Genomic DNA, 25965 nt, shown 5'->3' with positions numbered 1-25965 from the left:
GTTAAATGAAGAAAGCAGTCTACACATATACATATTTCAATATTATGGATGAATAACATGATGCTTTGGATTTGTTTTAAAATACTTCAGAAAAAATTGAAAGGGCAAAGATAGATGAAACCCAGCTGGCAAAATGTTGGTAACTATTGAAGCCACCTATTGAGCACATGGAGATTTGTTATAGTTCTCTTTCTACTTTTTGTATGTGCTTGAAATTTTCCATAATGAAAGTTTTAAAAAGTTTTAAAGAAAACAAAATTGCATGCACAGTATGTGTCTGTTTCGTAACAACATTAATAAATGCACATACATAGAACAAACTTAGAAATACATCAAAATTGAATGATCAGTTTTTGCCAGGATTAGGGGTAAGGGTTGAATAAACAGACAACAGAGAATTTTCAGGACTTTGAAATAATTCTGTATAATACTAGAATGGTGGATATATGTCATTGTACATTTGTCCAAATCCAAAGACTGTACACCACCAAAAATGAACCTTAATGTAACCTGTGTACTTGGAATGATAATGATGTATCTGTGTAGGTGCACTGATTTTTTTTTTGAGATAGAGTCTCACTTTGTCACCCTTGGTAGAATGCCATGGCGTTATAGCTCACAGCAACCTCAAACTCTTGGGCTCAAGCGATTCTCTTGCCTCAGCCTTTCAAGTAGCTGAGACTATAGGTGCCCACCAAAACGCCTGGATAGTTTTAGAGATGGGTCTTGCTCTTACTCAGGCTGGTCTTAAGCCTGTGAGCTCAGGCAATCCACCCGCCTTGGCCTCCCAAAGTGCTTGGATTATAGGTGTGAGCCACCGTGCCTGGCCTAGGTTCACTGATTGCAATAAATGTACTATGGTGCAGGATGTAGATAGTGGGGGAGTGCGTGCATGTGTGGGGGCAGGGAGATGTGGGAATTCTGCTTAATTTTACTGTGAACCTAAAACTATCCTAAAAAATAAAGTCTATGTGGATGCCACAAAAGCAATATTAAGTAGGAAGGTTATAGCAATAAATACCCATATTAAAAAATAAGACCATATGGCCATATATATACAAATATATGGCCATAAAGTAATGTGATGGAAATTGGAGGAGGGAAGGTAAGGAGGTAAGGGATAAAAAAATTACCTATTGGGTATAATGTATGCTATTCTGGTGATATGTACACTAAAAGCCTGACTTCAACATTATACAATTAATCCATGCAGCAAAAAACACTTGTATCCATAAATCTATTGAAATTTTATTTATTTATTTTTATTTTTAATTAATTAATTAATTTTTTTTTTTTTGAGGCAGAGTCTCACTGTGTCGCCCTGGGTAGAATGCCATAGCAACATAGCTCACAGCAATCTCACACTCTTGGGCTCAGTGATCCCCTTGCCTCAGCTTCCTAAATACCTGGAACTATAGGTGCCCACCATAAAGCCTGGCTAGTTTTTCTATTTTTAGTAGAGAAGGGGGTCTCACTCTTGCTCAGGCTGGTCTCAAACTCCTGAGCTCAGATATTTCACCCACCTTAGCCTCCCAGAGTGTTGGGATTACAGGTGAGCCTCTGCACCTTGCCTGAGTTGGCTTTTTGAAAAAACAAACAAAATTGATGAACTCTTACCTAGACCAAGAAAAAAAGAGAAAAGTCAAGTAAATAATATGAGAAATGAAAAAGGAGACATTACAAAGGATGCCTCAGATACAAAAGGATCCTAAGGAACTACTATGAATAATTATATGCCAACATATTCAATAACCTGGAAGAAATGGATAAATTCCTAGAAACACACAACCTACCAAAACTGAATCAAGAAGAAATAGGAACCCAAACAGACCAATAACGAATAAGTAGATTGAATCAGTAGTCAGAAACCTCTAAAAAAAGGCCTGAGACAAGATGGCTTTGGAGGTGAATTCTATCAAACACTCAAAGAAGAATGAATATTACTAATTCTAAATTCTTCCAAATAATAGAAGGACAGGAACACTTCCAAACTCATTTTATGAAACCAGCATCACCTTGGTGCCAAAGCCAGATGAAAACACCACAGGAAAAGAAAACTACAGGATGGGCAGCACCTGTGGCTCAGTGAGTAGAGCGCTGGCTCTCAATGTTATATGCCACAATTTTAACAGAATGAAAGTTAAAGATCACACAACTATCTCAATAGACACAGAAAAAAAAAATTTTGACAAAATTCAACATCCATTCATGACCTGAGTGGGAATGGTGGGAAATGAGAAAGGACATGAAAGACATAAAACACACAAGAGACAAAGAATAGGATGGGGTCGGGAGGGCCGACACAGCTGATGGCTGCAGCCAGTACTGAATCATGGAAACAGCTTTATTTACATAGTATCTTAACAAGGTGCTGAATGATGTAAATCTTAGCACATGGGGTAAAGATCAACTTTAAAGAGGAAAAACTGTGCGCTTGCCGATAAGAAAAGTATGCATGGGCTATGTGACTTCAGACAGGTGAAAAGAATGTTTTCTAAAGGAGGAGAAGTGGTTGTGGACAGCTCCCTGAGCGTCTCCCAGGCTGTGGGAGCCCATTCTCCACAGGGTGGGGGTCGGGAAAAGGGAAACTGACAAAATATGGTCCAGGGCTCTAAGTAGGTCTGCTGAGCTCACATCATGTTCTGTGTCCAAATCCAGGAGGAGGAGAATGTATAAACAGAAAAATAAAGTGAAAGCAGGTTGGTGTTTTAAAAAAATCAACGGCATTTCTATATACAAACAACAAACTAATAAGGAAAATAAGAAAAATAATCCCAGTTATAATAGTAACAAAAAGAATAAGATACATTGGAATAAACTTAACGGAAGAGGTGAAATACTTGTATGCTAAAAATTATAAAACATTGATAAAAGAAATTAAAGAAGACACAGAGAAATAGAAAGACATCCTGTGTTCACGATTGTAAAAATTAATATTGTTAAAATGTCCAAAGTGATTTATAAATGTCAGTGTAATTCGTATCAAAATTCTAATGACCCCAGAAATAAATCCATATACTTACAGTCAACTGAGTTTTGGTAAAGGTGCCAAGAACACACAATAGGGAAAGAATAGTCTCTTCAATACATTGTGTTAGAAAAACTGGGTATTCACAAACAGAAAAATAAAATTGGACTTTTACACTAGTCACAGAAATTTACTCAAAATAGATTGAAGATGTAAACATAAGAGATGAAACAGTAAAACTACTAGAAGAGAACATAGGACAGCTTCTTGACATTGGTCTAGGAAAGGAATTTTTGGATATGATGCCAAAAGTACAGGCAAGAAAAGCAAAGACATGGGGTTGCACTCAACTAAAAAGCTTCTGCACAGCAAACAATGTGAAAAATAACCTGGGAGAAATATTTGCAAACCATACATTCTGATAAATTGTTAGTATCTAAAATATCAGGATCTCAAATAATTCAATAGCAAAAAAAGCAACTTGACTTAAAAATGGGCAAAAATCTCTGAACAGACATTCCTCAAAAAGGCATTCCAACAGCCAAGAAATGAAAAAATTCTCAGCACCACTAATCACCAGGGAGATACAGATCAAAACCAATATGAGATATCACCTCACACCTCTTAGGATGACTATCATCTAAAAGACAAAAGAAAAAATTATTGGCAAGGGTGTGAATGAAGGGAACCCTTATATACCGTTGGTGGGAATGTAAATTGGTATAGCCATTGGGGAATAGTATTGAGATTCCTCAAAAATTAAAAATAAATCTGCCATATATATGACCCAGCAATCTCACTTCTGGGTAAATATCCAAAGGAAATAAAATTAGCATCTTGAAGAGATATCCTGCACTCCCATGTTTATTGCAACATTATTCACAATAACTGAGATACAGAAACAGACTAAATGTCCATGGACAGGTGAATGGATAGAGAAAATGTGATGTATGTATGCGTGTAGACATATATGTGTATATACGTATGCAAGGTCTGACAAGTTTGCAAACTCATCCTAGAAAAACTGCTATGTACCTTATTGCTGAATATCACTACAGTCACCTTAGAAGCTCTCCCCTTGGGCATGCACCAATGCCTGTACCTAGTTTGCCCTTCAATGCAATTTTGGAACTCTTTTTTGGAATGATCATCGAGCCGCCATCATACAAAAACATGCAGCAACAATGAATGCCACTCAGTAGGACCCTGCCACTGTGGACGCAAACATAGCTGTAAAACACTGATAATACCAAGATATGAAACTTTACTGATTCATTTGCACAATGCTGCCAATGTAAGTGCACAATGGCAAGTTCACTAACTTAATTGTCAGACCTTGTATGATGACAGCTCTGATGGTCATTCCAGAAAAGGAGTTCCCAAACTGCTTTGAATGGTGGAGTAGGAGCTGTACTAAGAGTGTCAGTGCACAGCTTCCCAAAGGGAGTATTTGGAAGTAGTGATATTCAGCAATGTGGTATGTAGCACTTTTTCTAGAATGAATTTGTAAACTCAATTGCCAGACTTGTATACATGTGCATATGTATATCCATATACATATTGACATATATGTGTGCATACATAAAATGAAATATTAAAAAAGAAGGAAAAAAAATTTTTTTTGAGACAGAGTCTCATTTTGTTGCCCTCAGTAGAGTGCTGTGGCGTCACAGCTCATAGCAACTTCAAACTCTTAGGCTCAAGCAATTCTCTTGCCTCAGCCTCCCAAATAGCTGGGACTACAGGTGCCCGCCATAGTGCCCAACTATTTTTAGACACAAGGTCTCGCTCTGGCTCAGGCTGGTCTCAAACCTATGAGCTCAGGCAATCCACCTACCTCTGCCTCCCAAGTGCTGAGATTACAGGTGTGAGCCACCACACCCGGCTGAAAAGAAGGAAATTCTGCCATTTCCAATAACATGGATGAACCTAGAGAACATTATGTTAAATGAAATAAACAGGGCACAGAAAGACAAATACTTCATGATCTCACTTATATGTGGAATTTAAAATAGGGGGGCTGGGCACAGTGGTCCACATCTATAATCCTAGCACTTTGGGAGGCTGAGGTGGATGGATCACTTAAGCCCAGGAGTTTGAGGTTGCCATGAGCTATGATGATGCCACTGCTCTGTACCGTGGAGGACAGAGTGAGATCTTGTCTCAAAATAAATAAATAAATACAAATGAAATAGTGGAAGTCCTAGGAGCACAAAGTAGAATAGTGGTTGATAGGGATTTGGGGAGTGGAAGAGAAACAGGGAGATGTTGGCCCATGTGTACAAGGTTTTAGTTATTTAAGACAAATAAAATCGGGTGGCTCAGTGGGTAGGGCGCCAGCTCCATATACCAAGGGTGGCGGGTTCAAACCCAGCCCCGGCCAAACTGCAACAAAAAAATAGCCGGGGGTTGTGGTGGGTGCCTGTAGTCCCAGCTCTGGAGGCTGAGGCAAGAGAATCGCCTAAGCCCAGGAGTTGGAGATTGCTGTGAGCCATGTGATGCCAAGGCACTCTACTGAGGGCAATAAAGTGAGACTCTGTCTCTACAAAAAAAAAAAGACAAAATTTGGAGAACTAATGCACAGTGTGACCGTGGTTAACAACACTGTATTGTTTGCTTAAAATTTGCTAAGAGGGTAGATCTTAAGTTCTTGATTGTAATTAGCTTGATTGTGATGATCATTTCACAATGTATATGTATATCAAACATCAAGTTGTACACTTTAAAAATAACCAATTTTTAATTTGTCTATTATGTCTTGATAAGAAGAAGGAAGAAGGAGAAGGAGGAGGAAAAAGAAGGAAGAATAAGAAATAGTCATCAACAATGACAAGAGGAAAACATTCAAAGAAAAGGCCATAGTCTGAGATACCAGCCCAGGTATCTCGCAGGAGGGATACACACACACACACACACACGCACACGCACACAGACACACACACAGAGACACGCGTGCACGCATAAATAAATAATCTATTTTTTAAAATATATCAAAATTTTAATAAGTTATCCCTGAGTGGTAGGAAGAGCCTGTTGTTAATTTTTTTGAGTTGAGATATGTGTTGTCAAAATGTGTATACTTTAAATCAAAAAGTGCCTGTTTAAACTAGCCAAGATAATTTAGAAATTTAGAATTAATTTAGAATGTTTCTTATGCCAACTTTTAATTGGTATGCTTAACTGGTAAATATTGGTGGCCAAAGAGTCACTCAAGACACCTTGGGGGAGTGATACTAGTAAGATTGCCTTCTGGAGACAGGAGCCATCATGAGATGGCTGCAAATGCAGATGGGGGAGGGGCACTTTCATTCCAGTCCAAGGAATTATAACCAGTCTCCAGTATCCAACAGTGAGAGAGAGCTGTGATTATAGTAAGTCTCCAGGTTAGAAACACCAGACTGATATACAAGTTGCGCTTACAAACAGAGGCTATTACAGGTAATAGGTAAATACCTACTCCAACCTACATACAAATTCAGCTTAAGAACAAACCTACAGAACCTGTCTCATTCGTAACCCAGGCACTGTCAGTATAATTTAAACCTAAAACTGGATCCTGGGGTTCCCTGGCCCACCAGATGGAGGCAATGGGAATCAGGGGGAACCAAGGAGTTGGGGGGGGGGGGTCTATCTTGCCTAGATAATGAGAACCCAGGAAAGTATAAACTAGAGCTGGCCTCCTTTCCTGGAAATAACACGTTGACATTATGCTATTTTTCATTGATGCTTTCTTTCCAGTTAATATACTGACATTCTGCTTCCCATATCTGCTTCCTTATTCATTCCGTAGCTATTAATGAGGAGCCTACTATCTGCCGGGTGAAAGACAGAAATCACAGACAGCTCCTAAGTTTGGGGACCCAGCAACTGCGTAGTGATCCATTAATGGAGACAAGAAGGCCAGCAAGAAACTCATGTTTGAGCTAGGAGGTCGGGTTTGGAGGTGCTAAATGTAAATGCCTACTAGATGTGTGTGGTTGTAGGTGCCCATGAACTTGGGAAGAGGGTGGGATGGAAGGAGAAATTCAGGGCGTTGGGCCAGTGAGCATCGGGCCTCCGAGCCTGCTCTGACTTACATTCGCCGTCCGTATTCAAATTCTGAACCCTAAAAGCTGAGGAACTGACCCCGACCTGAGCTGGCACGATCCTTTCAGGAGGGATGGATTTGTCTCCTTGCGGACTTAAGTCTCGGTGACTTTCAGAATGGTGATAAATTCACGGAGAAACAGCAGAGGGCGTTGCGAATCTAAACTGTGCCTAAAGCACAGCAAAGGTTTTGCTATGCTGGATCGATTTCGACTCACAACGTATTAAAATAATTGAGAAAGAATCTATGCCATATGTTGGCTTCCAACTTGAAATAAGTCAGAATCTGTTACCTTGAAATATCACTAAGTTTATCCTAAAATGTAGGTAAAACAAATAACAAATGTTAAAGAACAAATTGATGATTTGTGTGACTACATGATTTTAACAATCTTAGAGTTCTTTAAATTCTCAAGGATTAGCAAAATAAGAACTAGTATTTTAGGGATGACATATTTGATGTCCAACTATACAGAGAGTAAAAGTCTGATCAAGTCTTCTCTTTTTAAGAGTTAAGAATAGATAAAAAATAAACATTAATTGCAGTAAACATGTTTGTTAAGGAGTGATAGCAACTCCTCCCTCCCAATGAGATGTGAAATGGCTCTGATGATACAAGCTACTTATAGGACTTAAATGGCATGAACAGAAGGAAACTAAAGGACAAAATAATAAATAGACGTGCAAATTTATATTTAAAAATACATTTCTTTATTCACTTAGCAGCTTTATGTGGGATTAAATGAGATAGGCTGGTTTATGAAATACTTAACACAGGACCTGGTACACAGAAGGCACTCAATAAATGCTAGCTCCTTTCTTCCTTTGCTCCATTTATCGAATTTTCTTCTCAATTTACTTTTTATAAAAATACTGTGTTTCCCACATAGATTGGTGACATTAAACATCATTCTCTGCTACAGATTTGCTATGTTAGGAATGCAGAAGATAAAAAGCGCCTCCTGGCAGAAAGAAAGTCAATTTACAATTAAGAAATCACTCAGTGGGTTTGTTGTTGTTGCTGTTTGTTTTTGATAATGTGCAATTATAGAAATTTACAAAGATCCTTTTAAGAAGGCAATGTCCTGCTTTCAGAGCCAGTTTACTTAGGCATAGATCAACTCAGAGACTGACTGTCGCCCTGCTATTGAATTAGAGCTGTATTTTTGACAAGTGTGGCAACTATATCATCACTTTAATCACTCAATAATCCACTGTGTCTCTTTATGCTAATAAATAAAACATTCTTCGTTAAATATTTCCTAGTAAGCAATAGTAGACCTGTAATCTCCACCCCTATATGTTACAAAGTAAAATGATATAACAGTAATCAAATCAAATCAAATCAAATCATGTCTAGGAGTTTTATAGTCAACTAATAGCTGTGATTGCAAAGTGCACATGAGATATCAATTGAAGGGTACTTTTCTCTTTAATATAATGTACTATGCATATTTCACTAACTGTCTCATGATATCAAATGAATTTAACAAGATGATTATGTAGGTCAAATTACTTAGTAAGTTCTTTTAAGAATGGCTTTTAGACCTATTATGACTTTTAATGGTGCAATTTGTTAAATGATTGGAATTTCTAGAATCCTGCCTGCAAGTGCCTGTCAGAAACACTTACTCTGCCATGGTAATCTATTTTTAAATCCTATTTCTTGCTTGTGGCAATTGAAACAAAAATGACCACCAAAGAGCAACTTCTTGAAACTCATTCCTCATTTTTAATTATTTAAACAACTTCCTTATTGCCAAATTATAATTTGAATATTCCAATTTCCAACAGATTTTCTTTCAACTTTATATGAAGATGTCCTGGACTCCCTTTTTCCCCCCTCAAATATTAAATATTACCCTGTTTAATTCATGCCATGAACTATAGACAGAAAAGCTATTACTCAACTTTTTAAAATGATGGGCTACTTCTTTCATTGCACATTTCTAGCAATAAATGTAAAGAGAAAAACCAGTGAGCTATGATTAAAATAGTCTTCTCACTTGCTGCATTGTTTTTGTCTATTTCGCTTTCTGGTATGGTTATTGTATTTCAGTTTTACTTAGTTTGAGAAAGCTTATTAGTCAAAGTACATTTTAAAAAATTACCCACAAAAAAATCACTTAGTAATCTCTTGATTTTCTGCCTTGAAAAATTATTGTTTAAATTAATTTTAAAATGCCTTCAGGTAATAATGAATCTTGAAAGTCAACATCCTTTTAAAATTAATCCTACATCTCTGGTTTCTGCACATCTTCTGTGGAAATTTTCCTACAATCCCAAAGGAGTCTTAAAAATCTTAGCACTCCCTAATAACTCTGGTCAGTAACAGAAGCCTTCACTTCCCAAAGCCTGACATTGTTCTTAACTTGGAGCACAGCACACTCTGGGGTAGGGAAGACTCTGGATGTGGCTGGGTGGTGTAGGGTCCATTCCTTCTCCACCCTAACTCACTAGATGTTCCTGGCTACAATTCCTTTAGCCACCCAGAGCCCAGGTCACAGCTCAGAAATGAGGCTGACAACTCTTGATCCCTGCTCCGTGGGGTGGTTATAAGCCTTAATGGGGTTATTTGCATAGCTCACTTCCTCTTCCATGACTTCTGTGAGTTGTAGTTAGGGGCAGAGTAAAAGTGGAATATCCAAGTCTGCTTATGTGTCTGGGTGAAAGTCAGTACAGAACAGTGTTATTTAATTTTTCTACTTCTTTCAGTTGGATGGATGTAACACTCACAATCCTCTCTAAGCCCATCAACCACAAAAACTTAATTAGATATTATATCTCCTTGGTTTAAAATAGTATTTAATTTTACATAATGTGTTCAGCCAAAATATTAGGATTCCCTAAACAGAAATGTTCCCTGCATTTTTTCCCTCGGGCTTTTCCTTCAATTTTTTTTTGCAGCTTTAAAAAAAAAATTATTCTCCTTAAAGTATGATTTCGGCAGTTTCCCTCTATGAAACATCTCCAGGTCCCCCGCTACCACTACTTAATTGAAGATGTAATCCCCACTTAGTGACTGCGCGGTCTCCCAGATACCCAGCGCCGCGACGAGTAAAGATTAACATTCCCTTTAAACGCGCGCTGCCTCTTATTCCTTCCCCCTCACAAATTGTCTTCCTGCTCCTCCGAGTGTCATCTAAAGTAAGATTATATTAACTGTGCCTTATATGGGGCTCGGAGTGCTGGAGTTGAAATTAATGGGCAAATATCCTTTTCACTTACAGAGTAAATGAACCGATCTTTGAGCCATACCCAGGTGGGACGGAAAGGCGCAGAGAGGGTAAACCACCGCCCTGCGGGCCAAACTCCAGCCCTTCATTACCTGATGGGCAAAAAATAAAATTAAAGTAAATTTAAAAGTAAATACAGAATCCTCCGAACACAACAGCTTGGGCAGTGTAAAATTAGGCCCCGGATTAGCCCTCTTGGACGATTTCTCTTCCATGCTCTTTTTCAATCCTCTCTTAAATATTCCTCAGTTTCCTTTTTTGTTCCATCTCTGGGGTGGAGAGGGACACCCCGTAACCTACACAGCCCTGCACAGTAGTGCCACCCAATTCAGGGGCAGGCGGGAACTTTTGATGAGGAGAGAGCTGTTAGTTTTCCTTCCTGCGAGAGACATTTATGGCTCCCCGAAGAAGCCTTTGTTCCCCGAGTTACAGCAGAGGGCACTCGAGACTGCAGCACCCCAAGGCAGCGGCGCGGTGGCCGCGGTGCCAGCCGGGCCCCTGGTCGCAGACGTCCGGCACCCAAAGGTCAGGAACATGTCGATTTTTTTTTAATGGAGGTTCCCCCCACACCCAATCATTCTGTTTGTGCGGGAGCCTTGCTGGGGGGCACCATCCTGCTCCCACCCGTCCGAGCCATCGCGAACGCGCATGTCCACATTAGCCCTGACACGTTCGTGCGCAGAGACGCGCATACATCATTTTTTAATCAAAACGAGAAGGCAAAATTATTACATAACGACAATCTCAGTCCTACTGAGGGACCTGTCACAGCGATCCTACGGGGCTTAGTGAACATCTGTTCGGCATCAGTCCCCCACGAAGAAATTATTCATACGCTGATTTGAAGGACAGGTAAACGGACGGTCGGACCGAGAAGAACCTCCGCAGACGACAAAACCGTCTCCACTCGCGAATGACAGCGCCTGCAGCGCAGCGAGCGGGACCTCTCGGGTCAGACCGGCGCTCACCTGTTATTCCAAACAGCGAGCGAGGCTGACGGCAGTTACCACCGAGGCCCCAATTCGTGGCTGGAATGCCGCTTCTTTCCCAGGCACCGGCGAAGCTTCCAGGCCATTTACCGGCTGGTTGGCAGCTCCAGGTGACTCAGAAAGCATCTGCTACAGAGGAAGAAGCACTAGGGGAGTCGCATCGCTTCCTGCCCCGTCAGAATGTGGGACAAAGGCCCAGTTGTGTCCCAAGCATGGGAATTCTGTTCTCAGAGACGTACTATCCCCAGAGCTCCTAGGGGGGCAGTCTCTGCTGGGTTCCCTCTTTATAGAATGCTCTGGAAAACACTCATTTTAGAATAAAGCTCTTTGTTGCTTTCTTTAATTTGTTTCTCCGTTTTATTCCATTGAGAGGTTCTGAGCAACAACATTTGCAAACAGTTTTATAAGATATACTAGGCTGGGCGCCCATAGTTTAGTGAGTAGGGCGCCAGCCACATGCACTGAGGCTGGTGGCTTTGAACCTGGCCCAGGCCAGCTCAAACAATGACAACCACCACCACAACAAAATAGCCGGGCGTTGTGGCGGGCGCCTGTAGTCCCAGCTACTTGGGAGGCTAAAGCAAGGGAATCGCTTAAGCCCAAGAGTTGGAGGTTGCTGTGAGCTGTGATGCCACAGCACTCTACCCAGGGCAATAGCTTGAGGCTCTGTCTCAAAAAAAAAAAAAAAGTATATATTTACTATATGTACACACACACACACACACACATTTCTCTATAAGGCTGCTCAGTTTCTTTTATGAGCACCATTCTGACAAATGGCAGAAAGTTCATCTCAGTCAAGTTTCCGGTTTCCCTGGATTGATCTCCATTCTCACGGTGGTGGCTACAAGGCATCAAGGCAAAGCAGACACTTGTCCTCAGCCACTGTCCATGCATGCAGGCTTGTGGGGTGATGACCATCACCTCACCTGGGTCTTGGGTCCGTGAAGGACGCTGCCACAGGGTCCTCATTCTCAACCAGAATCCCCAGACCCCGCCACACCCGCAATGTGCTCTTAGCGCTCTTCCAGACTTCCTCCTCCTCTCCCTGGGCATATGGGAGTCATTCTGCACAGTCCCTGTGCCCTCTGGGGTGCAGGAAGCTCTGGGAGGTGGTCTCAGGCCCATCTGTCTAACCATACAGCCATTCTGCCACAGGCCTGCTACTTCCCTTGTGCCCGGAGTGGGAAGCAGAGTACAGGCCCCCTCTGGGACAGATTCCTCCCAGCAATCTGTGTTTGCTGTTGTTCTCTCTCTCCCAGCTTCCTTCGGCACCCTTCTCTCCAGCCTGAGAAGCTTCAGCCACCTTTGCTCTGTCTGACTGCATACATACGCCCTCTCCCAGATCTGCCGCTCAGCTCAGGCCCAAAGTCCCTCAGGGTTTGGGCTTGAAACTCAAAGGATTTTTGTCATCTTTCTACTGTGACATCCCTTGCCTGAGGCAAATATGCCACCTGGTCTTGTTGAGTGATGAGGGTGGGGATGGGAGGAGGACAGGGGTACCAGGAAATGTAGGGAGGGAAAAAACACATTAGTTGAAAATCCAAAATATTATTTTAGTTCATATATAATAAAACCATAACTTAAAATATGGTTAAGTTATGGCTCAAAGGAGTAGGGCACCAGTCCCATATTCCAGAAGTGGCAGGTTCAAACCCAGCCCCAGCCAAAAACTGCAAATAAATAAATAAATAAATAAATAAAATATAAATAGAGAACCAAGGTAAAAGAACATGATGTAGAAGTAAAAAATTAAATCCAGAGGAAAGAAACAAGCGTTTATCATGCAGCTCATGTGGCTCACATGTAGCTGAGCTTTGAATTTGTCTCTGAGCTTCTTAGCAGCCAAAGTGGGGTGGAGGGGGTCACCATCGCTTCATGTTCTTATTTTCAAAACAGAGAAAATACACAAATTTATCAAGAGATATAAAGAGGGTTTCTTTTGTTCTAAATTTCAAAAGCCCTGGACAGATAGCCCCAGGACAAAATTGAGAACTTAATGGCACCACAACCCAAAAATGAGCTCAAATGGCCACTCCAGACCAGAAGCTTCATGTCAGAAGCCTGCTTGGCTGGCTTGGCATCCTTTTAACTTGTTTTCTGTTTTGGGTTTTTTGACATTTTTATTTTCCTATATTTATTTTTACATTTTTACATTTTTATTTTCTTATATTTATTTTTACATTTTTATTTTCATATATTTATTTTTTAATTTTTTGGAGATGGAGTCTTATTCTGTTGCCCAGGATGGAGGGCAGTGATATGATCATAGCTCTCTACAACCTCAAACTCCTGGGCTCAAGGGATCCACCTCAGCCTTCCAAATAGCTGCAGACCAGGGGCAAACCGCTACACCTGGATAAATTTTCTATTTCTTTCTTTTTTTTTTTTTATTGTTGGGGATTCTTTGAGGGTACAATAAGCCAGGTTACACTGATTGCAATTATTAGGTAAAGTCCCTCTTGCAATCATGTCTTGCCCCCGTAAAGTGTGACACACACCAAGGCCCCACCCCCTTCCCTCCGTCCCTCTTCCTGCTTCCCCCCCCATAACTTTAATTGTCATTAATTGTCCTCATATCAAAATTGAGTACATAGGATTCATGCTTCTCCATTCTTGTGATGCTTTACTAAGAATAATGTCTTCCACTTCCATCCAGGTTAATACGAAGGATGTAAAGTCTCCATTTTTTTAAATGGCTGAATAGTATTCCATGGTATACATATACCACAGCTTGTTAATCCATTCCTGGGTTGGTGGGCATTTAGGCTGTTTCCACATTTTGGTGATTGTAAATTGAGCTGCAATAAACAGTCTAGTACAAGTGTCCTTATGATAAAAGGATTTTTTTCCTTCTGGGTAGATGCCCAGTAATGGGATTGCAGGATCAAATGGGAGGTCTAGCTTGAGTGCTTTGAGGCTTCTCCATACTTCCTTCCAGAAAGGTTGTACTAGGTTGCAGTCCCACCAGCAGTGTACCCAGGCTGGTCTTGAACTCTTGTTCTCAAGCAAACCTCCCAAAGTGATAGGATTACGGGTATGAGCCACAATGCCTGGCCTTTTTTATATTTTCAAGTATTAAATATTTGGAATTAATTTTTTAAATGCACACAGGAAAAAGAAAAGAAAATGCAAACACCCAAAAGGGAAGTAAGTGGGGACAACTCTGTTGCCCCCCCATTGCTGTCTCCCATTCCCCAGCTTCCCTCCCTTGGTACCAGCTCATCTGTCTTCCAAAGTTGATCTCTCCATCCTTTATTGGTGTTTAGCCCCTCCCATCTTTTGTACAAAGGTACAAAGGTAAGTTACTATGTACACCATTCTACACCTTGATTTTTCACTTTACAATACATCTGGAGACAGTTAAATATTAGCCCACTTTTTAAAGGTTGCATAATATTCCACGACATGGGTATTCCATATGTTATTGAATTAGTTCACTACTACGGTTCATTTAGGTCATTTTAAATCAACTGCTTTTTAAAATTGTGCTGCAATAAATTACCTTATATGTACTTTTTTTTTATTGTTGGGGATTCATCGAGGGTACAATAAGCCAGGTTACACTGATTGCAATTGTTAGGCAAAGTCCCTCTTGCAATCATGTCTTGCCCCCATAAAGTGTGACACACACCAAAGCCCCACCCCCCTCCCTCTGTCCCTCTTTCTGCTTTTCCTCCCCCCCATAACCTTAATTGTCATTAAATACAGAAGTATATCTGTTGAATAAAATCCTATTAGTAGTAATCATTCAATTAAAGGGAATGGGTGTTTTTGGTGTTTTGTTTTGTTTTGTTTGAGACAGTCTCAAGCTATCGCCCTGGCACCACAGCTCACAAACTCTTGGGCTTAAGCGATTCTCTTGCCTCAGCCTCCCAAGTAGCTGGGACTACAGGCGCCCACCATAATACCTGGCTATTTTGTTGTTGTTGTAGTTGTCATTGTTGCTTTAGCTGGCCGGGGCTGGGTTTGAACCCACCAGCCTCCATGTATGTGGCCAGCGCCCTACCCACTGACAGTGCTACAGGTGCCGCCGGAATGGATGTTTTTCATTAGAAAAGATATAATCAAATTGTTCTAGAAAAAGGCCATACAGTTAACATTCCCACCAACAGTGGTTTGAGAGTGTCTGCTTTCCCCACTCTCGTCAACAGACTATAACATCAAAAAGTTTTGTCTTAGGTTAGGTGCAGTGGCTCACATATGTAATCCCAGCATTTTGGGAGGTCAAGGCAGGAGGATGGCTTGAAGCCAGGAGTTCAAGACCAGCCTGGGAACATTGTGAGACTCCTTCTCTAGAAAAATTTTAGTTTGTTTTAAAATCTTGCAACTGGATAATATTCTCTTTCTCCAATCTTGACACTGTCATATTTACAGAGGAGGAAAATTGGTTGGGGAAAATGCTCAAAAGTAAAAGCCATATAAATTACACAGGTAGGATCAGCTGCATAACTTAAAGGCCCACTGCAAAGGGAAAATATTGGAGCCCCTTGTTCAAAATTTCTTAAGCATTTCAAGACATCAATGGAGAGCATTCACCGAGTGCTGGACTCTCCTGAGTGTAGGGCCCTGTAGATTGCATGAAGCTGGCCCTGCATTCAAGGTAGAACAAAACAATAGAATATCAAGTAATCATTAAAAATGACAAGCATGAGATTTCCACCGGGACAGGAAAACATAGATGAGAAAGGAAATACAGAATTATTCTTATACATAGCCCGTAGCCTCACAACACAGATACGCTGGAGTCAACAGAGATCAGACATATGTTGTTTTGGCATCTCAGTCCATAGAGCTTTTATACACAAGAATGATTAGTTAAACCACATGAACTTGCTGTGGTTATAGGTGGTGGTCTTATATGATTCTACATAGCTAACTCCATTTCGCTCTCTATGGGTTTCCCCCAAAGCAGACTCTGAGACAAGGATTTAGGTGCAAGCAGTTTGTTTGGTAGAGATCTCTAGAGGCAATGACAAGAGAGTAGAGAGATACGACAGGGAAGGGAACACAGCCAATAAAAGGTATGCCTTCAGCTGGGTGCCGTGGCTCACCACTGTAATCCCAGCACTCTGGGAGGCCAAGACAGGTGGATTGCTTGAGCTCAGGAGTCTGAGACCCGCCTGAGAAAGAGTGAGACTCTGTCTGCACTAAAAACTGAAAAATTAGCAGGTGTTGTGGTGAGCTAGTAGTGCCGGGCTTGGGAGGCTGAGGCAGCCCAAGAGCTTGAGGTTGCTATGAGCTATAATGCCATGGCACTCTACCCAGGACTATAGAGTGAAAGTGTCTCCAAATAAAGTGTCCTTTCAACTCAGCTCCCATGTGGGCAACTGGAGTTCAGGGGCACAGTGGACTTCTGGGAGAAGCAAGAATATGCCTTTCAACCCAGGGCCCAACAGCTGGGGTACTGATCCCCCAGCTCCCAGCCTATGGCCAGTATGCAATAACTCTCTGGCCCTCCCAGCACACACTGCTAGTAGGGTGACAGAGAAAGAGCTTCCAGGCATAGAGAAGCCTCAGGCTGAGAGGCACAGCTATGGACCTAAGAAGCAGTGTGTCATGTCACAGTTGCGGATGTCCCTCCTAAACCCATGCCCAGTCCCCTCAGGACTCACCTCCCTGAGTCCACACAGCAGTCACTTAGAAGGCCTAGTTACCGCAGATGCAAATAAGCTCCCACAAGCAGCCACCCGCTTCACCCTTGACATAGGGACAGAACCGCAGCACCACAGGTCATGAGAGTGAAGGTCCTCTGGTGTGGTTTGCTCATGGAGCTGAGTTTTGCAGTCAACACAGTTGACACTGCCCTGGAATGGAGGGCTCTCAGAACCTGTGCCCTGTGGGGCCACAGGCTTGGAAGCCCACACGAAGGGGAGCCGGTAGACAGGAGAGATGGTGCAGGTTGAGGACTCCTGGAGTCCTTGCTAGAATATTTTGCAAGTAAGCCATGCAACTGTGGAGGTGCACCACCAGGATTGCCCCTTTGTTATAGTTTTTCTATTGAGATAAAACACTAGTAGCCTCCTGCTAACTCAAAGCACCCATTTCTGAAAGAGTTGGTGCACCACCCTCTCAGTGAGTGATCTGCCCGGGATAACAGCCTCTCCACCCCCTCTACCCCCTGCCTGCAGGCCCACTGGAGGAAGTATGTCATCCTCAGACCAGCTCCTGCAATTCTCCAAAAGCCCTTTTTTTTTTTTTTTTTTGGTGGGGACAAGAAATCCCTTGACTTTTTCCTTGAAGAAAATATTGGATACTGGAATTAGATGTAAATGATGATTTTTGTTTTTTATTTATTTTTGCCATTTTTGGCCGGGGCTGGGTTTGAACCAGCCACCTCCAGCATATGGGGCTGGTGCCCTACTCCTTTGACCCACAGGTGCCGCCCATAAATGACAGTTTTTTTAATTAGAAAAATGTTCCTGGGACTCTTTGGACATTGAATATATTTAAAATACTATAAATGGAATAAATACATCTGCATCTTTAACACACCAGCAAGGCTGCTTTCAAAAAAACTTGGAGAAGTCTGGATGGGCGTCAGTGCTGTTTAGTCACGGGAGCTAAGGACTTGGCGCTACTCAAGAACAGGCCCCATTTTGCAAAGTTATCCACTGGCTCCTTCCCTGACGTGCACTTTTGAGGCCTGTCGCTTCTCCTGAGTCAGCTGGTGGTATCAAAGCCAAGACTGTACGAAGGAGGCCAGGGCGGAGAGACAGAGGGAACAGCGGGGGCAGGCGGGCAAATGCATCTGTGATCTCCAGTGTTTCTGCCAGAACTGACACGCTGCTGCCTTTTTTTTTTCCTTTGACAAGAGTCTGCTTGGAAATGCATTCAGACTGGTCTGTGGTTCTCACTTTCCCTTGTTCAAGGTCTCCTCATTCAGGAAGGCTCCGCGGCTCACCAGGCACAGGGCGGCCCATCCTGCCTCTGGAGCCGGGCTGGGGCTGAGCGCTGCTGCGTGTGCTCCCTTGCAAGTGCGTTTGTGGGACCCACAACCCGGCAGGCGGATAGTCATTCCCCCTGTTGATTCAGAAACTAGGAGGTACTGGCGGATACATGCAAAGCCCAAATGGGAGAGGGAAAGACTCAGCTTCAGAGAGGTTAGATAACTTGCCTAAGATCACAGAGCTACCAGGAAGCAGCGCTGAGATGAGAACCTGCCCAGTCTCATTCATGGCCCTCTCTGTCTCCCTGTCGGGGTGACTTCAGGGTTCAGGGAGATCTGGGCTATCCGGAGCCCTCTTCAGGTCCCCGGTGTCCATCACTCGCGCTGCCATACCTTCCCTCTCCCTGCACAGAGATGCCTCACTTCTCTGGAGCCCACGCTGTTCTCCCGCACTCTCCTTTTTATTCTTCTTCTTCTTCTTCTTTTTTTTTTTTTTTTTTTTTTTTGTAGAGACAGGGTCTCACTTTATGGCCCTCGGTAGAGTGCCGTGGCCTCACATAGCTCACAGCAACCTCCAACTCCTGGGCTTAAGCGATTCTCTTGCCTCAGCCTCCCAAGTAGCTGGGACTACAGGTGCCCGCCACAACACCCGGCTATTTTTTTTTTGGTTTCAGTTTGGCCGGGGCCGGGCTTGAACCCGTCACCCTCGGCATATGGGGCCGGCGCCTTACCGACTGAGCCACAGGCGCCGCCCTTTTTTTTTTTTTTTTGTAGAGACAGAGTCTCACTTTATCGCCCTAGGTAGAGTGCTGTGGCGTCACACAGCTCACAGCAACCTCCAGTTCCTGGGCTTAGGCGATTCTCTTGCCTCAGCCTCCCAAGTAGCTCGGACCACAGGCGCCCGCCACAACACCTGGCTATTTTTTTATCTCAGTTCAGCCGGGGCTTGTTTCGAACCTGCCACCCTCGGTATGTGGGACCGGTACCCTACTCACTGAGCCACAGGTGCCACCCCGTCTCTCCTCCAGACTCTTCTCCCTCATGTCTATCAGAAAGACTTCTCTAGAATTTAAGAAGATCCCGCCCTTGTACACGTCACCCCTCATATGAAATCCTTCAGTAACCAGTACAGATGATTTCTCCCTCCCCAACATGGAATTCCACCCCAGTGAGTGGCCCTCCTTCCCCCCCAGAATGCTATCCCCTCCCCACTGCGCTGGGCCCTACGTGATGTTTTGATACATGTCTACATTATGGAACAATTAAATTAAGCTAATGAACATATCCATCATCTCACCTACTTATCATTTTTTGGTAGCAAGAACATTTAATGTCTACTCCTTTAGCAATTTGGAAATACATAATACATTATTATTAACTCTCTTTTTTTGTTTGTTTTCTTAATTAAGCCCAGGTGAGGTAAGAACCACCACGGTTGGTCTGCAGGCCCAGAGCTCTACCATTGAGCTACAGCATTATTATTACCCATCATTGCTAAGTACATGCTGTGCAATAGATGACTAAAACTTATTCCTCCTGTGTATGAAACCCTGTACCCTTCAACCACATCTCCCGTTTCCTCTTCCCCCATCCCCACCATTCTACTCTTTGCTTCCATGAGTTTGACTTTTTTAGATTCCACATACAAGTGAGATATACAGTATTTGTTTTTCTGTGTCCAGCTCATTTTGATTAGCATAATGTCTTCAATGTTTATCCGTGTTGCCACGATGGCAGGATTTTCTTCTTCTTTATGGCTGAATAGTACTCCAATGTGTATACATGTATATAACATATTTTCCTTTTCTTTCTTTCTTTTTTTTTTTTTTTTTTTTGAGACAGAGTCTTATGCTTTTGCCCAGGCTAGAGTGCTGTGGCCTCAGCCTAGCTCACAGCAACCTTAAACTCCTGGGCTTTAAGCAATCATCTTGCCTCAGCCTCCTGAATAGCTGGGACTACACGTGCCCACCACAACACCCAGCCAATTTTTCTATTTTTAGTAGAAATGGGGTCTTGCTCTTGCTCAGGCTGGTCTCAAACTCAAGCTCAGTGGATCCTCCCCCCTCAGCCTCTCAGAGTCCTAGGATTACAGGCATGAGCCACCCACCTGGCCGTACCATATTTTCTTTATCCATTCATCAGGGGATGGACACTTAAGTTGGTCCTATGTCTCAGCTCTGGTAACTCTTGCTACAATGACCATGGGCTTTTTCACTGAGTAGGGCACACAATGGAGATGAGGGAGTGTTTGTGGAATCCAAAGGTGAGTGAATTGGCTCCAGTGCTCATGAGGAGTTAATTACACCTGAGAGGGCTCCCACTGATACCTCTCTCCTTGCAGAGGGAGGTTTTGACAACAAGGTTTGTTTGACAAGGAAGGAAGGGGGCGACCAAGAGATGTCATTAAGAAGGTGATTGGAAAGATCGTAGAGGCCAGAAGAAAAGACAAAGAAAACTCAACAGATCCCAAATGGCATTGGGCCCTGAAGCCTTCTTCCCCTCCATTGCCTTTTTGTGACCTATCACCAACTAGTCCAATGTGGGTCCTGGGATCAGACGGGGTCTTTTCTCCAAGTGATCTCCCAGGCTTCTATCCTTTGTGCCCTCTTGTCAGGTCCACTGAAATCAGCCTCGTACCCTCCCCACTCCCCCACCCCCACCAGCACACTCTGCATTGCAACCATCCAGGGTGGGTAAATACAGCCTGTACTTAACGTGGATCTAAATTTACTCATTACCGGATAAGCTATCAGTGTTGACATGTAGGGACATCCATTTTAATTATGACAAGGGACTTCCTTATTAATTATTTAGAACTCAGAGAAAATAATACACTGAAAATAAGAGAGAAAAATTAGCTCTCTCTTCCGCCTCAAATATTTGACACAGGGCTGTTATAGTACATGAGCGTACACACACACAGAAACACACACACACCAGGTGCACGCATCACTTTAATTCCATTTTTCCAGATTCTATGAATGCTACCATTTGCAAAGGGAGAAAACAGCAGACATTATAATGTTGGCTGTGTTTGAGAAAAGCCATTGAAAAACAAACAGAAAAAATCTTAGGAGTTGGCATTATGAATATGAAAGAATATTAGTTGAAGGAACTGATACCCTTCCTGGATTCAAATCAGTCTGCAGAGCTAGTCAAAACAAAGTCAAAGATTGAGATAATTATCCAAATCATTCCGAGTAAAAATACCTTCTGAAGCATTCCAATAATTGAGATAAAAAGGTTTCCCTGGGCGTTCACGGTCTAGAGTTGCTTAGCTAAGTCTTTCCCTGGCACTTTGCACATGTAGTACAGCCATTTTGTCTCATAAACATTTGATGTTCAGGGTCTCTGCTGTGGATTCTGAAAATCACAGGAAAATGCAGTACTTTAAAAATCTTTAAAATATTGGGGGTTGAGGCAGGCGTCAGGAGCAACGCAGCAAAGTCAGGCAGGGAAAGTAAGGCCCTACCCGGCCTAACATCTTGTAGGTTTTTTTTTTTTTTTACTGGTACTTAAAAAAGTCTTCGTGTCCTGTGTGTTTAAAAAATAAAACTCTGGGACAATATAAAATGAAAAAGAATTGTGATGGCTAGACATGGTGGATCATTTTCTTCTTCTGCACCTTATACATTATTACAACTTTTGACTTAATTTAAATTATGTTCCTTTATTTTAATTTTTTTTTCATTTCTTACAAATCCCACTGTGATGCAGGACAAAGTAGACCCTCCTCCTCCCACTCGCAGCAGGAACCTGCAAAATCATTAGTTTACTGTGTGTACCTGCAGACTTTTGTCTTCTGCCTATCTAAGGAACACCTGTGTGTGTGTGTTTTAATGGGATACCCTCTTTTTATCACCCCAGAAAGCTTATATGCTTGTAATATACATATTCTTACACACATTATTCTGCAACTAAATTATTTCACTTTCTAATCAACCTTTAATTTAATTTAATTAATTAATTTATTTATTTATTTTGTAGTTTTTGGCTGGGGCCAGGTTTGAACTCACCACACCTGGCATATGGGGCTGGCGTCCTACTCCTTGAGCCACAGGCTCCACCCAATTATTTCACTTTCTAATACATTGCAGCTATCCTTCCATGTCAGTACCTATTAATTTTCCCCATTCTTTCTGATGGCTGCCTCTCATTCCATAGTACATTTGATTTGATGTGACCTGTAAATGATGGACGTGTCTTCTCCTGATTTTTCTTTCTTCTAGCCACTACTGTGATGAACCCTAAGGAATATGTAGCTTCGGATACTGATGCTAATTTTCCTCAAATGAATTTTTTAAAAATAAGGTGTGCTCTGTATGCTCATGCCTATAATCCTACCCTCTGAGAGGCCAAGAAAGGAGGATCACGTGGGGCCAGGAGTTTGAGACCAGCCTGGGCAACAGAGTGAGTCCCTATCACTAAAAACGTATTTTTAAAAAAATTAACTGGCCCCAGTGATACATGCCTGTAGTCCCAGCTGCTTGAGGAGATGAGACAGGAAGATCAATGGAGCCTAGGAGTTTGAGGCTACGGTGAGCTATGATCATGCCTCTGTACTCCAGCCTGGGCAACAGGGCAGGACTGTCTCCGTAGAAAAATAAAATGAGGAGACATTCACATAACCTACAACTATTTTAAAGTGTAAAAGTCAGTGGCATTTAACATACTTGAAATGTTGTGAAACCACCCTTCTATCTAGTTTCAAAACTTTTTTAATCACTCCCAGAGAACGCCTCTGACCCATTATTAGGTAACCACTCCCGATGCCCCCCTTCCCCCGCCCCCTGGAAAACACTAATCTGCTCTCTGTCCCTATGGATTTACTTGATCTGGACTCTTCATAGAAATGGATTCATACAATATGTGGCCTTTGTGTCTGCCCGCCTTCATGTGGCATCACGGTTTCGAGGTCTCTGCGGGCCAGGGCACATATCCGCATTCCCTTCCTTTTTATGGCTGAATACTATCTCATTGTGTGTCTATACCACAATTTGTGACACATTCACCTGTTGAAGGACTGAAATTCCCCTTCCGAGGGAGAGCCCTGAAGAGCAGAGCACCCAGGCAAGCTCTGTGGGTCCTCCAAGGATGGCCCCACTCTCAGACATTGTGTTGGTTTTTTTTTCTAGAAGCAGCTCAGGCTGTTTTGCCACATACCCCAGAAACTTCTTTCCAAGAACTTTTGCTGTTCTTTATTTTCTCTCTTTTAATCAATGGCAGGATAAAAGAGCCATCAGCCCTCAAGTGCCTCATGATGTGGAGTTTCTAAATTGGAAAGTATGTTAGGAAAGTAACTGGTTTGGTCAGTTTTTATTATGTGAGCTAGGAAAGAGTCAGCTCACTGTACAAAGGATTCCCGCTGCTCCTAAGACCTGGTCCCTGGGGGCTGAAAAAATGGCAACAATAATAACCCCTTATACCTCAGCCAGAGTTGTGTGGGCTTGGTGGCAGGAAGGCAGGTGGTTTCCTGCAACACAACACAATATATTTATCCAAGGTCAATATTTCTCCCGTTAACACCAAAAGCTGAAGCTGTACATGCCTTTCCTTTTCACTTCCTTTATTTCTTGGTCCCTTAAATCTTGTTTAAAGTGCCTACTATGTGCCAGACACCAAGGATCCTAAGGAGGTAAGAAATGGCCTCTGTCCTTGTGAGCTCATATCATAGTAGGGAAGATGGACACATTAAAAACAGAACTCTGCCCCTTTGGGTCAAGGACAGTGGAAGGGTGGGAATGCATTAACCCATCAGAGTGAAAATGCAAGCATCCATTTGCTTGTCCAGGGAGTACCCTCCGCCCCAAATTTGGACCTTCATTTGGCTAACATCATGTGGAGAAAACATGCAAACGAAGAACAGGGTCACTCATGCCTCACAGGTGCTGCGTGCAGGAGTCAGTGAGGTTTTCACTGGGTTCAAATCCTGCTCTACTCACTAGATTCAGGCAAGGATCTTACCCTCCAGGGTTTTGCTTCCTTCATGGAAAAATGAAGATAATCCTATCTTCTTGCTGAAAAGGATAATGTTCTCTTCTTGCTGAGAAGACTAAAATATTGTAGATGTGTGTAAACAAATGATGCATAATAGATGTTTAAGAAATATCATTTGTTAACAATAGGGGGAAGTGGGAAAGGGGAGGCGGTGGGTAGAGGGAGGGGGATCGGTGGGATCACACCTGTGGTGCATATTACAGGGGTATTTGCGAAACTTGGTAAATGTAGAATGTAAATGTTTTGGCACAGTAACTGAGATAACGCCGGAAAGGCTATGTTAACCACTGTGATAAAAATGTGTCAAATGGTTTATGAAGCGAGTGTATGATACCCCATGATCATATCAATGTATACAGTTATGATTTAATAAAAAAAAAAAAAAAGAAATATCATTTGTTCTTTTCTCAGGTTCACGTGGATTCATTTTCCTCTGGCTTTTGAACCAACAGCAGTCCAGCTTTTCAGAGTCCTAGTCCCAATTTGGATGAAAGACCACTGGGACTCAGAAAGTGTCTCAGGAGAACCTACAGCTGGCCTGTCTTCCTCTTTTACATTGCAGAAAATCTGGCATCTTTCTAGGTAAAATTAGCATTCTCTATCCACATCTCAGATTCTCCTCCCTAGCATGAACTGTCTCCATTCAGCTCCAAGCAAACCTCTTTGAAAGGCAGAGCTCCCCGCTCTAGCCTCTGCACCCCACCCAAATCTGGCCTCCCAGAAAAGGCAGATGCGGGTTGTACTCTCCTGACAAATTGAGCCTGAAGCCGTTAAGATCTCTTCTGTTAGAACTTTCTAACGGTATCATAAATCTTTTATTAACATTTGGTATTATACTAATTAAAACTGTTCTCCGTATGTATTATTAATTTCCCGAGCACTTCTTGCTGGGGTGACGTTTTTAGCCAGCTAAGCAGAATGTAGCACAGTAAATAAGAAGAAACTCATTTCCAGACAATTAGCCTTGCAGAAAAATAAGTTGGTTAATGGAAGGCATGATGATTACAAATTTTACCTAAATAAACAGGGTATCTTAATGGTAACTCTTCAAGCTAAGTAAACAGATTGGGGTGGTAATGTCCTAAGCAATACTTAAATGTAACTGTTTAATAAATTGGTAAATTACTCATTTCATCTTAGAACAAAATGGTAATACTGTAGTAATAACCTAGTATATATTCCGTAAATATGAAGCATTATCACTTTAGCTCTGTAGAAATCACCACAGTGATATGTCAGCATTGATCTAAAACTGCAGCATTTTATCTCAAGTTTATTACCCATTTTTGAGAATCGCTGAGATTTTCAGAGCATAATGGCAATAAAAGAAGAATTTAAAAAGCGCTTTAATGTGCATAAGTTAATCAGAGGTATCCTCAGGGGGAAAAGGAAATTTGGTAAAACATGAATTATAAGCATCATTTAAACTTACTTTGGACACTAGAGATAATAAATGGCACCATAATTTAGAAATAGCTTTTAACATCAATGACGGTAAGTACCACTTTACTGTTCATAAGAATTGCAGAGCAATGGTGCTGAGGCCAATTTTATTAGCCATTTTTTTCTTTATAAAAGCAATCCAGCCCTTTCCACACAGAGGAGACAGGAACAAGAGTTACGTGCTAATATGCAAAATGCATTTAAGTTTTTTGAAATAGAGAATAATAAATTGTGCCAAAAGATAGAGTCTGGAGACAAATGAATGATCATTTAAGAAGAATAAGGCACTCACAGAGTTTACATATTTGGGAAAACTTGATAAAAAAAAAAACAAACCAACAAACCAATGCATTGTTC

The sequence above is a fragment of the Nycticebus coucang genome, chromosome 17, assembly GCF_027406575.1.
Source record: "Nycticebus coucang isolate mNycCou1 chromosome 17, mNycCou1.pri, whole genome shotgun sequence".
Taxonomy (NCBI): Eukaryota; Metazoa; Chordata; class Mammalia; order Primates; family Lorisidae; genus Nycticebus; species Nycticebus coucang.
The sequence above is the reverse complement of the archived record's forward strand: the minus strand, read 5'-3'. Positions refer to the sequence as shown.